General features: G+C 39.4%; 1 protein-coding gene across 2 annotated transcripts in view; it reads right to left on the reverse strand.

Moving 5' to 3' along the window:
* Positions 1 to 13,081, reverse strand: part of LOC109982923 (1-phosphatidylinositol 4,5-bisphosphate phosphodiesterase beta-4) — a 66,001-nt gene extending 52,920 nt beyond the window's left edge. Inside the window, exons 1-2 of one of the 2 annotated variants that reach the window (XM_020632392.3) lie at positions 12,657 to 13,081; positions 9,201 to 9,246 (exon numbers count right to left, since the gene is read on the reverse strand). The gene's annotated coding sequence lies outside the window, so the exon portion shown is untranslated. The remainder of the gene's footprint in view (positions 1 to 9,200; positions 9,247 to 12,656) is intronic. The other variant, XM_020632390.3, reaches the window with a different exon arrangement.
* Positions 13,082 to 15,633: the final 2,552 nt, after the last annotated feature.

The following is a 15,633-nucleotide window of genomic DNA, read 5'->3' on the forward strand; positions in this document are numbered from 1 at the left end:
GGTTTTAAACCAACAATGACTTACTTGCAATGTCTGAAGATGAGCCATAGATAAATATATATGCCTTTATAGCGATGTGTTTTATTCAAGTAAACAGCAAATGGCTGGAAGAGTGACAGCCCCCAAAAAAGAAAAAAGAAAAAAGAATCTTGTTTAGGTGTGAAGAAAATGACTGGAGGATCAAGAGATAAAAGCATGTGTCCCCGACTCAAGACATCGACCCAGCTGGTAACCCGACATGCAGCTCTCTGTGGGACTCTCTGTTGCCTTCTTGGCGGCAAAGAACAGCACCTGTCAGTGTACTGCAGAAGATGACACTCTCATATCGTCCCGGATGTCTGCTATTCTTGCTTCTATATCGCTCTTTTGAGAGTCTCTGTGAAGGGGAAATAAACAACACCAATTTTCTGACCGGAGGAACCCTCTGACAAATCCCAGCCCCATGTTTATAAAGCTGCTCTGTCCCATACAGCTGTGGGATTTCTCTCAGCTTCAAGTAGGGTCATGAGATTGGAAAGTGTTGAAGAACTAAGATGTGAAAAAGGGAAGTATATTCTAATAGTCTCTACATTTCTGTCTGGATCTGTCAGAAATCTAAACACACAGTAAAGTTGTTTCACGGAGTATAAGTGAAATTAAAAGGTAAATACTGTCAAGAGTCTGTACATTTAAATAAGCAGCTATACCAGTAGCCAGCTACCACAACTAGAAAGAGCCGGATAGCTTGCTCTGTTCAAAAGTGAAAAAAAAAAGAAGCTTTTAGCACTTTTAAGCCCACTTATAACACATATTTGTGTGATCTTCGATACCTATTTACTAGTTGCTGTTGTGCTGTTGCCAGGTAACCAGTTGATACTCAGGGTTTTTCCTGCATATAAAAAAATCTGCAAGGCGGCCACATACAACATGCCCTCGTCAAAGTCTGACAGGGGTTTTCATTAAGAACAAGGTTTTCCAAGGACAGCACTTGATGAATTTGTCATTTTTAACTGCAATTACGGCCATGTGGTTTGTGCACCGTATCGTAATCAGTCCAGTACCCCAGTAAAGGCTCTGTCAAAACTGCAAAAGAAGAAGACGAAAGTGACAGGGGAAGGACAAGAGAAAAGTTTTCTGCAGACTTAAGGGAAATGTTTGTACTAATAGCTACCACTGAATGTCTCTACCAATAACTTTATACAAACATTTAAACATATACTGATATAGCGGAATGATCAATGATTTGAGACAGTTGTCCCGATTTGTCTCTGTTAAGACAGACTCCAGAGGATTTTAATAGGTTTTACGACAAATGCAAAACATAAGTTTAACATTTGATCATAAAGATACCCCAGGAAATAAGGATGATGATCGTTTTATCTGTATACATTTTATCATGCAAACTTTGCCAGGTGACAATACAGAACATATTTCACCATTAAGAAAATGGCTCTTACAATATTTGTGATCTATTTCTATTTGTAAAGATATAAAAAAAAGAACAACAAATCAAATGAAACTCCAGCTCTGGCATGAATGAATGACTGACTTGAAACAACACTTTTTCTGGCTGTCTTCTCAGTAGAACGTGGGCAAAATTGAAATGGGAGGTAAAGAAAAGAGGAGAGGCGTCCTGAGAGAAGCAGAGAGCGAGGGTGGAGGACGGCAAGGCAGCCAGACAAAGAGAGAGATGCACACACTAAAACATTTCACACACACTTTAACTTTTCATTTTTTTCTTCTGTACGTGATGCTGTCAGGAGACGGCTCCCTGAGAGCCAAAAGGAGAGAGAGGCAGCCAGGGAGAGTAAAATCCAGGCAAAAGAAAAGGTGAGAGGGAGAGTTTTTCTACTTAGTGATTCAGAGTGAGCATGCAGAGAAAGCTTCACATATTTTGCATTGGGGAGTGATGGATGACGGTCTTTAACAGGGACAAAATAACGTCTGGGTGTCCCTGCACACACACATACTGGGAGAGCACTTCTCCCCTAACTAATGTGCAGTAATCCAGGATCCAAAGCTACAATCACAAAGACATACTCTTTACATGATAGAAAATCTAATCAACGTCAGCTGATATCAACAGCCATTACACAGCATACTTTGTGCAGGTATGAAACAGCACCAACTACCAACTGTAGTACAATAACTCCATTTTGGCTTTAAAATTCATGCCTTATGTTTTAAGATACTATTTTAAATGAAGAACCTACTCGAATATGACACGCCTTTATTTGACTCTCTCATTATTTCAAACACTATATTGGGTATCTGGTAGAGCTTGGCTGGCCCTGCTAAAGAACAGATATCATGAAGATGGAATACTGAAAGAAGAAAGACGACTAGAAAGAAAACTGCCCTCGGTTATCTCTCAATTTTTCCATAGTGTGTGACTCTCATGTAATTCGATTGGCTCACATGTTTACTTGAGATTTAAATCCAAGCAAGCTCATATGTGTGCAATGCATTTGTGGAATTCAAATTGCCCATCTTGTTGTTTTTATCTTTTCTTTGATTTGATTTAACTGTATTGCTTTGTAGCTTTAACTGCCCTTTGAGACCTGCCTGTTGTATCTTTCTTATTCCTTGTATTTGCATTTATATTGTTTTTGTACTCTTTGTTTGGCCCGTCTGTTGATGTTTATTCTGTTATTGTCCTGACTTCCTTCCTTTGCTTTGTCTCGCAAAGCACTTTGTAAACATCTGTTTTTAAAGGTGCTATATAAATAAAGTTAGTATTACACATCGGAGGTATTTACAGAAAGGGAGTCATGGATATGATCTTTTCCAGCATCACTACCTCACTATTGACTGTTGACTCTAATTGTTACATCTGTTAGCGCTGACCTCTATAGGGCTCAACAGTGAAGTCAAGAATCAAATGAACTATAGTAACGAGTATAGGGGCAGCTGGTTGTCTTGTATCAATCTCTTGATGTAAGGATTCGGTGAAATGTCAGTGGAGGATCTGAATGGCAAAACATTTAATATTAGTAAAAATGTACTTCCGCCGAAAAAGTGGGCGGTCACTGTTGACCTCTATTGTTAATAAAAAATCATCTACCAAACAGGAAGAATTCTCTATTTAATAAAAACATCATTTTAAACTTTTGTAAAAAATATTGACGAACATTTTGGTTTAAAGTAGGGCTGTTTGCTACACTGAACTTTAAACCGATATACCAGCTGTTATATTTATGAGAACAGTCAGCTGTCAAAAGAGTGTTTCCGCCCAAACATTTTCAGTACATGTAGTACTAAACTGAACTTGTTCTAACTACACTTACCAAGGTTGTTTAGGTTGGTGCCAAATCAGCCTGCACTGCATTACTGAGGGATGACAACTCTATCCGAACTGCAGGCAGGTGGCATTGGAGAAAGTTTGATTTAAGTGACAAGGCCCTTAAGTCTGACGAAGATTGTGGCCTTGAAAGATTTTTGACAGAAAAAAACATAATCATGAATTGAAAACATCTTGTTAGACTGCCATAATGACAAGTGTCAGGAAGCATTATTCCAACCTGAAACTGGCAACACTTATAATGAAGTCAAAGGATTTTACAACACAAGGGTTTATTGTTGAAAAAATAACAGCCTTTTCTTCAAGATATTTGTAGTAGAATTATAATCAGTCAGACAAACTTCATCTTAATAATCTTTCAAACTCTTTTCACATAAATCAAATCCCAAAGTTCTAGTAAGATAAACTTCTTGAATGACTAACCAATTCTGTCTTTCTAAGCTTTCAGGATAGAGTGAGTCAAGCTTGAAAAAACTGTGTAATATATATGATCACAATAGTGCACAGAATTTCCTTTTTTTTTCCCCTTGTGTGGAATAACTCTGCCATATTGAACTTAATTGTCCCACAGCATCAGCCAAATAAAGATTTACAACACTCCTCTCATGATGTGCTTTCACTGTGACAATTTTCTGAACTCAAGATTACTTCCACAGTTTGTCACGAAAGCCATCTACTGTGCTTCATGTGCTTAACCCTGAGGTTTGTTTAAATGACATACAAGAAGTGTCTGAAGAAAAATGGCCGAGGGCCTTTGACAAATATCTGGCGCTGGTCAGAAACCCTTGTGAGGGAGCTGTTTGTTTATCCTCAGCCAGAAATGTGTTTGTTTCCCTCGGCCCTAAATTCAGGGGGGCTTTTTCCTATAATTTATTAACTCTAAGCGCATAGATAAAAAATAAACATAAAACTCCAATTTGTCTTTGCATACATAAAACATAAAAACAAGTAAAGGCATAAATTAGGCTCATATTAAATACCTTTCATTCTTCCACTCAGGGATTATCTGTATAAAAGGAGGCATTCCCTTGCAGCCATTAGATTACGCAAGTTAATAACAAAATAGAGACAATTGTGCTGTGCTCCACATTCTGCATTTCAACTTAGCTAAGTAGGATAAGTGATAAGCTCAGCTGCTAAATGTTACATAATTACTTGGACTTGTTTTTTTCCGTAAAGTAGTGGGCTGATTAAAGACGCTCTTCTGGCACATGCGGCACACATACACTCACACACACACACACACACACACACACACACACACACACACACCTCTCACCATTCCCAGAAAGACAAGAGCAGCGCTGTAGACAGAGGAGGAAGGCACATTCCTGTTGTTAATCAAGTCATCTGATCTGACCAGCCAGTCATGTGTTGGAGCTGAGTTAGAGGCTCTGCAGCATGCTTTAGGCTAACTCTAGCTCACTCGATTCTGCTGTTTTCCAGCATTCAGCTAAGTCTTCAAACTGCTTTTTTTAATAATGTGAGGAAGTCATATCATCTCTGAAAGACGCAAAAGTTGCAGTTATTAAAAAACAACAGCACTTTGACCTCAATGCATTTGGAACATTTATAGCCCACCGGTTTTAGGTTTGGTTATATTAACATTAGAAACTTGGATTTATGATGTGGAAAATTGTCTTTGGCTTCACCACAAGCAACTGGGCTTACAGATAAGAAATGGCTGTACCTGACTCACAGTGTTGTCAGTTATATTGGGTTTGGCAGTTTGATACAAAGCTTTAACAATTTGTTCCTCTTTTTTCAGTGTGGTGCCACACCCAATGAGCTTCATGAGCCTCATGTTTTACATATATATGTCACATTTGTCCGTTTGCTATCAGCCAGACCTTTAAAGAATTTTCATCAGGTTCTTTCTTGATGCTAAAATTGGCAACAATTTAGCCTGTGGCTCAAAGGTAAGCCAAAGAGTACCAGAAAAACAGCAACTTTTAACATGATACCGCTTCATTCAGTGTGTTTACGAGTTCTGGTGTCTTTACTTTTTCAGAGGCAAAGACCTCTGCAAAAATCATGTAAACCATACAGAACTCAGGGATGGATGAAATAAACAATGAAGGGTTTATAACCTTGAAACAGGCTCAGCACCAAAACACTGAGTCGGCTCAGCTTGAAACCCCAATTGACATCTTGTTCCCACACAGACAATCAGAGAATCACAAGTTTTGAAATTGAAAAAGCTGTTATCTGTGAATTTATTGGTTTTAATCACATTTGATTTGGAGAATAATTTGGGTCTTAAAAAACAACTTTGAGAACAATATGAGTTTTTGGGTTCACCTTTGCCATTAAGGATTGAGGGCCCTGAAGCCCTATTTTTAAAATACAATACTGTACAACCAGTGTACAATGCTGATTCTACTACAGTTCTGTGTACAATCACACAACAACAAAAAACGTTGGGTCTTCTTTGCTGATTAATATGGGCAGCAATAGGATAAGAGATTAATAAATACTGCAGTTGAAGAGTAAAGGCATTTACAGAGTTTGGCACTGAATCATGTCTCTGGGAAAATACTTATCTATTGATCTGAAAAGAGTTCTCATCCTGCAACCACAACTAATATTCATCTTTTTCTCTGCCTTGTGACTTTTGCTCTATTTTAGAGGTGATGGTATGATTTGGTTTGGTCTCTCTCTGTCACACGAATAAAAGTTAATTTAAAAAATTAAAAAACAATAGAAAAATTAATTGTTAGTTTCAATAGCTTCCCTCCCTCAAACATTGACAGAAGGAAAATGTATTAATCATTTTGCTGACTTTAGTCATCCCTGTCAGTGAATTGTGAAGCCCCCATTCTCTATTATTGGGCTGGCTGGGTAAAAATAGCTATCCAGGAGAGGACGGTGCAAAATCAAGTTTTGCATTCTGGAGCGAAGGTCGACAGTTTAATTGGAAGTGCAAATTGCGTTCACATGTATCCCCACAGTGGATTGAGCCACGGGTAAAGTAAGTGTGCACACTGTTAGCGTGAGTGCATCTAAAAAGGAGCATGAGGGAAAGCAACAAAGAGTACCGGGGTGTGTGACAGCTCTCCTTTTCAGTTCAAATGTATTTTTAGAGCCACACATGAAACTGAGCTACAGTTAATATCACTGATGTGCTGTTTTCTCTTCAAAACCTTTGACAGTGACCAGGATGCTCCCTCTGCCTGCTACTGAATCAGCTAAGCTAAAGCTGCCGTTTCTTTTTGTTAAGACAGAGTAAATATTGACTTGATGACGGCAGCTCTCAACAGTTGGAGTGAAAGTAAGCCGCTCCCTCCCTTTTCTCTCTTACGCTTCATCTCTCTCTCTCTCTCTCTCTCTCTCTCTCTCTCTCTCTCTCTCTCTCTCTCTATGAGTCTGCAGAGAATACCCCTTGTCATTATATTCACCCTGGAGCCACACTTACCCTTGTAGTGAAGACACTCTCTCATCATTGATCTCTCTCTCTTTCTTTAAGCTGCAAACACTGTGCTAGCAGATTTATCTACAAAATCTGGACCAGTGATGGTCATGTTGGGTTTTGATCAGTTATATATATATATATATATTTGAAGCTGACACCAACGGAGTGGTGTTGAGTTTTATCAGGCTAGAGAGCAGAGGGCGATGCTGGGATTAGCTGAGCCTTTGAAAAGTGGATAAGGCCGGCAGGAGTGAGCATCCATGATCACAAAGTGATTCATCGAGCATCTGAGAAGGATTTCTTGTCAAGTGGTCACCCTAAGTAACATTGTTTGACAGACCTGATCCTAAAAACCCTTTTTTCTTTGGTTACAGAAATGGAACAAAGCCTAAATCAAAACCAGTCAGGTTTGTTTTACTGGATATAGAGCTTCTTATTTCTAATAATGACTAGTCAAGGCATGTTTCCATCTAAGTTTATCAATTGGCAAACATAAAACCTTATATCAGAGATATGATTAATCGGCACAGCTGCCATCAGAACAGGTGGAGGCATCGCCTTTCAACAAAGGCTCTCATTGGCTGTTATAGACTGGTATCAGGTGTCGTCAAAAGGTCAGCGGAATAGCGACGTTTTTTAAAGCAATCCATAGATCTTTAAGGATGTAATTTGTTTGGATTAAATCTTTTACTTGATTTGAAACGTGGGGACTCGTTTTTGGTGGATTATTATCATCAGGAGAGTTCTGTAAATCTTTTTAATATTAAGTTAAAAGATGTTGTTTGTTTGCTGGTGGTCTGACCCGCACACACTGGGCCATCAGTGTGTGTGCCTGCTGTATTGAACATGTGTAATGTGGCTGTAAGGTCACCTTAATCATATGCAGACTTAATGAGTAAGAATAAAGATGGAAGAAGTCCCATCATTAATTGTTATTCCAATAGTTTAATGACGTGGTTAAACTCAAATGAAAATATGGATCAATGTGGGAAAAAAACAACAACTTGACAGGACAAATGTTTATGCATGACTGCTTCTGCTACTGAAAGAATTTGAGTTTTCACCATTTAGAAAGATCTCATAGAGAAGCACCATTTAATCTAACAATGGTTGAAGCCGACTTTCAGAATTACTGATTGTCTTTTTTTAGATATCATCGATGACATGCAGGATGGGGCTGCACATTGGACTTGAACCCATGCCGCCCACTTTGAGGTACATGGGCCACAACAACACCACTGGGCCATCTGCGCCCCTGAAGGATTTTATATTTTTCACAAAATACAAAGGTATCAATTTACTACATGAATTCGACAACAATCTACAATCGATCATAGATATTTATTTTTCTCCACAACTACAATACAAACTCTTTTTTTTTCCACACACATGATGAAATAAACTGAGCCATGACCACAAACCTGACAAACATGAACATGTCTACTGTGAGCCATTTCATCCCTCCTTGACTACAAAAGGGGGGAGGAGGGGGTATAAAGTAAGAAGCTTCATGTTGGAAACTTTGGATTTGAACACCTTGTATGATAGATGTATGCCACTACAGACACCTTGCTAGTAAGACAAATACCTGGCTTCTTTGAAATATTCAAAGATAGTTTGCTATTTTCAACAGCTGCCTCCTAAGAGTATTATATGTAGAGGTATTTTCCTATTTATCAAAATGTATTGTGCTTAAATACAATGAATTAAAATGTATCCCTCTACATTCTATAAAAATAATAAAATAAAGCTTTAAGCATCTAAAAAGTAATCTACAGACAGCCTGCATGCTACACATCACATCATTAATACAGATTACACCATTAATAAAGAACATATTAAAGAGCGCAACCACCTCTCAGCCCCACTGCAGTTTCTACCCGAGCATGAGGGAAGCACACAGCGGCAGCAGCAGCCATGCAACATGCTGCTTATCAATGCTTATCTGCCATTCATCTCTCAGTGAAAATCCCATAACATGTCAAAATGTTTCCACCTCTCGATGCTTCGTGTTTGCAACATTGAATAATTTGAAGGAGAAAAGCGTCTGTATATGAGAAAGCAACTACACATTTATAACAAGGTAAAATACGAGTCTGATGGACATCTGTGCTTCATATAAAGTAGCAGGAAAATCCCCCCCATTCCTCACCTGCTTGATGGATGTTATTTTTTAGCTTCGCCCTCGTTTTTTTGTGCATTAGATTACACTGAGACATCCAGGTAGATTACATAACTTTTCAGGTAAGCCTGTAGGCTGGATGAGGCCATATGTTTCACACACATTATGCATACACTTTAATTAATTTACTTAATGCAGTCTAAGCTATTAATATGCAAGCATGAACCGGGTGCTCTGGAAATTGGAAGCTAAAAATGAAGAGGCAAAAGGAACAGAGCATTTCCATCACTTGCTCCCAGATGGTATTAGCCAGCAGTGTTTTAAGAGGGAAGCTAACTGGGACTGAGTAAATATAACCCAGTAAAAAAACAAGCTTATAAACTCACCAGTTCAGCATCAATGAGGCTCAGCGGGAGAAGCTCATGTCTTTGCCTGCAGAGACAAAAAAGGACATACAGTATGAAGGAAGAGAATTTCATAAATCGCAACGGCATGAATGTGGACTTATTTGGTTGGAGGTCTTAAATCCTGCTATACAATATAAAAGGGCAGGAGCGGAGACGAACCACACAGAGGGATGAGCACAAACCGCTGCTTCCCTGCCAAGAAAAACGCAAAGTAAATCACTATATCGACAAACTGCTTCACAAAAGCCTTTGCTTGTCAGACTTTAACTAAAAGGGCAGACATGGACCAGGGCTGCGATTCAACATACTACTTTAACACATGTCTGTCAGCGTGTGTGCCAGGTTTCTTCTTTGTTAACCTATCGTTGCATCTGGCTGTCTGTCTTCACTTCCACATTCAAAAAGATCCCTCCATCAGGCTTTAAAACATCCCTGAGGATGAGTGGCAGGTTGTTCAGGCTGCTGGGAGAAGAAAACTGCACTGTGATAAAAACCTCATCATCCCCATCAAAACGGCGGGATGGAGCTGCAGACAGCCAAGCTTATCAAGACCAGACTGTTGTAATTATAAAAAGAAGCAGAATAATACAAGAGAGGAAACAAGCGAGGGGGCATGCCAGCAACAAGTAAATTGTGATGTGTACTAAACTGGCATAGCAGGGAGATGGATTTCAACTCAAATCTAAGAAGGGTGAATCTCTATTTTCAGAGCAGTTCCATATGTTAATGGAAAGTATGGAAACATACAAACAGAGAGTAATAGAGTTCCCAAGTAACTGCTGTTCAGACCTATTACAATCTGACAAGCTCCCCATAGAAGCGCAACCTTTGAAATGTGAAACACTTCATGGCCTCATCAACATAATTCTATATGTATGTCTACAACACAGACATATTTGAAAAACTATGAAGTACGGTAATATGTAGTTAATTCTGAGCTTGTATGTGCCAGGACTTGGAAATACTGTTCGACCTTCTCAATTATTTGCTCTTTTCTCATCAAAGAGTCAAAATCTAGTTTTCTGTTGGCACTCCCACTAACTGTATTGCATACAGACAGAGTACACTTACATGCTCCGCATTTCAATCCACATTAGTTTAATTTCATTTAATTTAGAAAAAAGCAGAGACCAGGCAAAACAAGTCTGAGTTGTTTTTATGTTTTGTTTTTAAGCTAAAGGGGTATCAGAAATACCCAGGAAACTCTCAAAATTGGGACAGTCTGCACTCACAAAATAGACAAATTCTCTTGAGAATAACACAGCACATCAGTGTTGGCAAAATTACATTTAGGATGTAATCAAGGTTGTTCAGCAGCTTGATAATAAAAGGTCAATCATAGGTTGCAAAGGATGAAGTCATGTTTTTCTTTCTAATAAAAAAGAATTATAATGGGCCATTATCATGATCAAAGTAAATAGGGGGAAAGTAGAAAGGGTTTCCATTAAAGCCTCAATTATGTCGTTATCCTGTTATAATGCAACGTGACAGCAGTGTACAATGCTGCACCTCCAGAATATAACCAAATATTTAAAAAAAAAAGGTACCGACCAATGAGTGCACTAACATTCTAGATGACTGTCATCTGGTTAAAAGAAGAAAACAATAAACACACCTGCATGACCTCAGTTAGCCTTTAAGCTTCTTAGTCCACCTCTATTCATCAAAATGCTTCACAGTCCGGGTTTAAGCCACAGGTAAGGGATTGTCATTGTGTGAGGGAGGGTGATGTTTGACTCTGTAATCACTAGTGGAGGAGGGTCTATATGCGACAGTGTGAATAAGCCAGAGCACAATTTGTTTTTCTTTACATAATCGTTGCGATCTTTCATGAGCAGTAGAGGACACATTTTAAAAGGAGCGGTGGGGATAAACGTTTTGTGCTTCAAAGAGTTATTTGATACAGTGGTACAATAACCTATAGTAGTAAATTTGATTACATCTTTGCTGTAATTTACAAGAAGAAACATAATTCCTTTGCAAATATAAAGCTCATAACTTACAAGTGGAAACCCCTTTCAGTGCGAGCAGAGACACAGATGACGCAACAAGTCTCTCAAGGTCCCATGTAAGCACATTAATCAATTAACCTTTTTTTCAGGCTGCCAAGCAGAAAGCTTAAATTAAATGATCCATTATAGACTATTTGCACTGCAAATAAGCATATGGGGATTTGAACGCGTTGTTCCTGAACAAATAACACCGTCTGCCTTTGGGGTGTGTGTAATAAAACAGGTTTTAACTCTGTCAAAGTCAGTATTTCTTACATTTTAACCGTCAGAAAAGAATGACACTTTATTTTTTATAGATAGCATTAAAAAAAAATGACAAGAAGCTGCAGACAGTGCACTGACATTGCTTTAACCTCGAGTCAATGTCAAGGCTTAGACTAAAATGTTGAATTCAATAACTTTCTCAATCATTCCTTTCATGACAGAGGATTGTGTTCACTTAAAAGAGATCAAATATTAACAGACATTTTGGTGATTTTAAAAACTAAATTTGATTTTGTCAAATGTGCACGTCCATTGCTTGCATTGCTTAAAAGAGTATATATTACATTGAATAAACACTGTAAGACTGTTTCTAATCTTTACTCGTACTTTCTTGTTGCACTGAGGGATTCAATGACACCTTGCAGTCTGGGATGTATGCATGCACGGCAGCTGCAGCATCCACATTTAATTTGCTGCCTGCCTTCCCGTCTGGCAGCAGCAGTCTTTGAATGCACCAATTCAACAGATTAAATCAATATTAAAAAAAACCCAAAACATTTGCTTAGGTAAACAGGATGCAAATATTTAAGTGCAACAAAAAAAAAAACCACAATGTAAACACAACTGTGTACATATTAGAAATTAAAAGGCATGCTAAGCCGGTTTGACTTTTATGGTTACTGTGCAGTTGTGTGTCTGGCTTCTGATCTGTCCCGCTACAGCTAGCTCCAAAGGCTAACCTCACAGCCGTCGGAAACATCAATAACCCCTGCATTTTGTCAAGTTTTTAAGCCACAGAGGCTCTCTTTTTTACCGAATTTACCTGGAAACGAAGCTATCACGACCAGCACATGCAATACCAAATTGCTAAGAATGCTCATTTTAATGTGTCTTGCTAACGAGCTAGCAAAAGCTACTGTCTCCAGCTTGTATGTGTGACAGACAGAGAGATAGAGATAGAGAGAGAGAGAGAGAGAGAGAGAGAGGCAGGGAGAGGATGTGCGATGTCTGAATGATGCGAGCAGAGTGAAGCTAACGTGATGGGAGTTTAAATGTAAGGTCCTGTTCTCAACAGCAGCCATGAAAAAAATAAAATAAAACAACATCACATTGAAAGCAGTCTCGCTGGTTTAAAACGGAGTAACCTGCACAAGAGTTCTGAATATCCCGTTAGCAGCAATGAGAGATGTTTCAGCCTGAATGTGTTTTTGATTCTTACGTGATTCCGGTGTTTGGGGGTGGTGGTGGTGGTGGGGGGGCACGGCTCGGGACGGCTCGGGACGGGTTTAATCCGACGGCGGAGAGAAAAGATGCTCTGCAGGAGTCAGGGTCCGTGTTTTTCTTTCTGTGTAGGCTGTCTGTCTTGCGTCCCGTCTCCCTCCGACTCTCTGCTGTGTGTCTCTCTGTGTGTTGCTGTCGGAGTGTCCCGGTGCTCTTGTACCAATCGCCCTCCAGTGGAGACTGAGCGGCCCTGATGCGCTTTGATCAGGAACCCCTCTTCACCGAAACGTGCCTGCGCCTGACTGACTGACTGAAGCGTGTACGCGTGTACGAGAGTGAATGAGTGTACCTACCTACAAGGGTTGACAGAGTGAGTCATCCAGCAGAAACACATCCAGCTCCTCCCTGCTTTTTCTAACAGCTGACTACTGTAGCCGCCATGCGTTGAAAAAGACAAACACGGCCTCCCCCTCCTCCCTCTGTAGCCTAAAGCCACAGTTACACTGCTCTGTATTTCCACTACAGGCTCCTGTGTGCATGACTCTGACTGTATTTCTAAGTATGGCACCACTGAATGCACTATTAGTTTTTGCAAATATGCAACAGAGGTGTGTTTATTTAACACAGTTTGCCCATCATTTTAGGTCGACATAAATCTTTATACCTTATGTAAGTCGAGTCGTATTTCTATCTTTCTTTTCATTTCTAATTCCGGAGGCTATATTGATATATTTTCTTTTAAAACATAACGATATTATGACTTTATGACTTTCTGACTTTTCCACCGCTGTGAAGCACTTCGTATTGGATTATAATGGATGTTGAAAAGTGCTCTCTAGATAAAGGATAATACCATTACTAATATTATGACATGATGTTAATCTCAATACAAACTAAATAGGTTATAATAGAATAAAGTTTGTTACTTTCCTCCTTTTTTGCCAGTCGTATTCTGTAATACATAGCACCAGTTTTTATCGCAATAATATTTTTTCGATTGATTAATATGATCTATTATTTTGATTTCCAGGGTTTGCTGTTAAATCAGGACAAGATGAACACATTCAACACGAAGAGGAAGACAGAAATGGGACAGAAGATGGTGCTTAATGGGTGCTTTAGAGAATAAAATGCAACTTTTTTTGGAAATTGGAGAGGTACTAATCTTCAGTGGTCTGTTCCAACAATAAAGTGCTGCATGTCCAATATTTTGGAACTCCTCAATAATGTTCACAATAGATGCATACAGGGAACAGAGTTCCCGACTGATTCTATCTGCTGTGGATCATGCTCAGACATTCCTACATTTGCCATAATGCACCACAACTGTGCGGTTCATTATACCCTCCCTGCCCCTGTATATGAATGTCAGTGCTCACACAGGCTTTGTTTCCATAATCTGCAGTCTCCACAGCAACCCAAAGTAAGCCTGATGACATCAGAAGGGTTATTTTGGGAATAAACTGATCCTCATTTCTGAAATCAATGGAGTACCCTGTAAAAGTCAACAATTATTTGATTCAATTATTAGGTAGCAATTCCTGTGACAATAAACACTAAACTAGAATAAACCTGCTGTAAAGATAGAAGAAAACACCCTCTGATACAGGGGATGCTCCTACATTTATAACTTTATGAAGAAGAGAAAGATGTGGAGAAAGAAGAGTGAGGGTCGTCCTTTAAAGCAAGGTCACAGTATTTATTCTCCTCTTTCTTAAGAGGACATTTTAGGTTGTAGGTCATGGGTTTTATAGAAACTAGAATTAGAATCAATTCAGAACAGATTGAGGTAAGGTAAGAATTACTTCAGGGTTACATCTTGGGTTTTGTATTAAGACTGGATTAGGTTTAGATATCCAATGCAAAGTGCAGAGGGCTGGGATTAGATTTAAGACCTAGGACTGAAAGAAGTTTGTCGTGATGTTTAAGTGGTACTACATCATGTTTGTTAATGTGTCCATGTGTGTATGTGTGGCTGCTTACTGTACCTTCCAAGCAGCACCCTGTGGTCCTCTCCTCTTCTGCAGTCCTGGAGTGTCTCATTAAAACCCAGTTACAGAACACCTCCTCCTTCCCCTCCTCTTCAAACCCGCAGCAGATGGACAGACACAGGGTGATAATATTCCTGGGAGTTTGGGAGGGCGTCACTGTTTATATAACCCAGAGATTCTTATTAAAAAGCCGCCCTCCTTCCATCCTGAACTCAGGGTTAATGAGCTCACTTCCTAGTTGCCGGTATGCATGGAGGCCTCTGTCACAGTGGTTGTTATGGGGAACTGGGCTTGTCTTATCTTCTGTTGTCTGTTGGGATTCTGCTGGAGAAGCTGAGACTGAGAAGGACACAGGGTTTATGCAGTCTGGAAAACACACACACACACACACACACACCAACACACACAGCAGCAGCACTACAGATAGCTGAAAAATCACACTCTACAGTGCAAGCTTGAAGGTTATAGTACACATGCACCACACCAACACTCACACAATGAGTAACAGGTTTGTGTTGAAGATTAAAAATGTGTTAACACTGTTCACATTAAAGCAAAGATGGCACACAGTGATATTCCCATCTACAGTGCAATGACACTCAATAAAAATATTTTAAAAACAAAACAAACACGCCCAATGACATTTAAGTGCATGTGCAATTCCCCTATATTCTCAACAGACAAGTGGTAATGCATTGTCAGGCTTGAGTCCACATTATGTTTTTGCATAGTGACCGACATCCACGCTAATTTGCATGACTCATACCTGTACTTTTCAGTCTTCAAGGTGGCTACCAGTGATCCAATCATGAAAGTCATCAAATTCATGTTCCTCTCAGGGCTATTTCAAACATACTGTTACCAAGGTGATAATAGGAAGTAGGTCGACAAAGCTTCCCCCACTTCTCCCTAACCCCTAGAGGGACATAAGTACATACCATACACACACTTTCACCTACATATACACAGTTCATAGATGCCCCG

Source organism: Labrus bergylta, chromosome 15 (assembly GCF_963930695.1).
Source record: "Labrus bergylta chromosome 15, fLabBer1.1, whole genome shotgun sequence".
Classification (NCBI taxonomy): domain Eukaryota; kingdom Metazoa; phylum Chordata; class Actinopteri; order Labriformes; family Labridae; genus Labrus; species Labrus bergylta.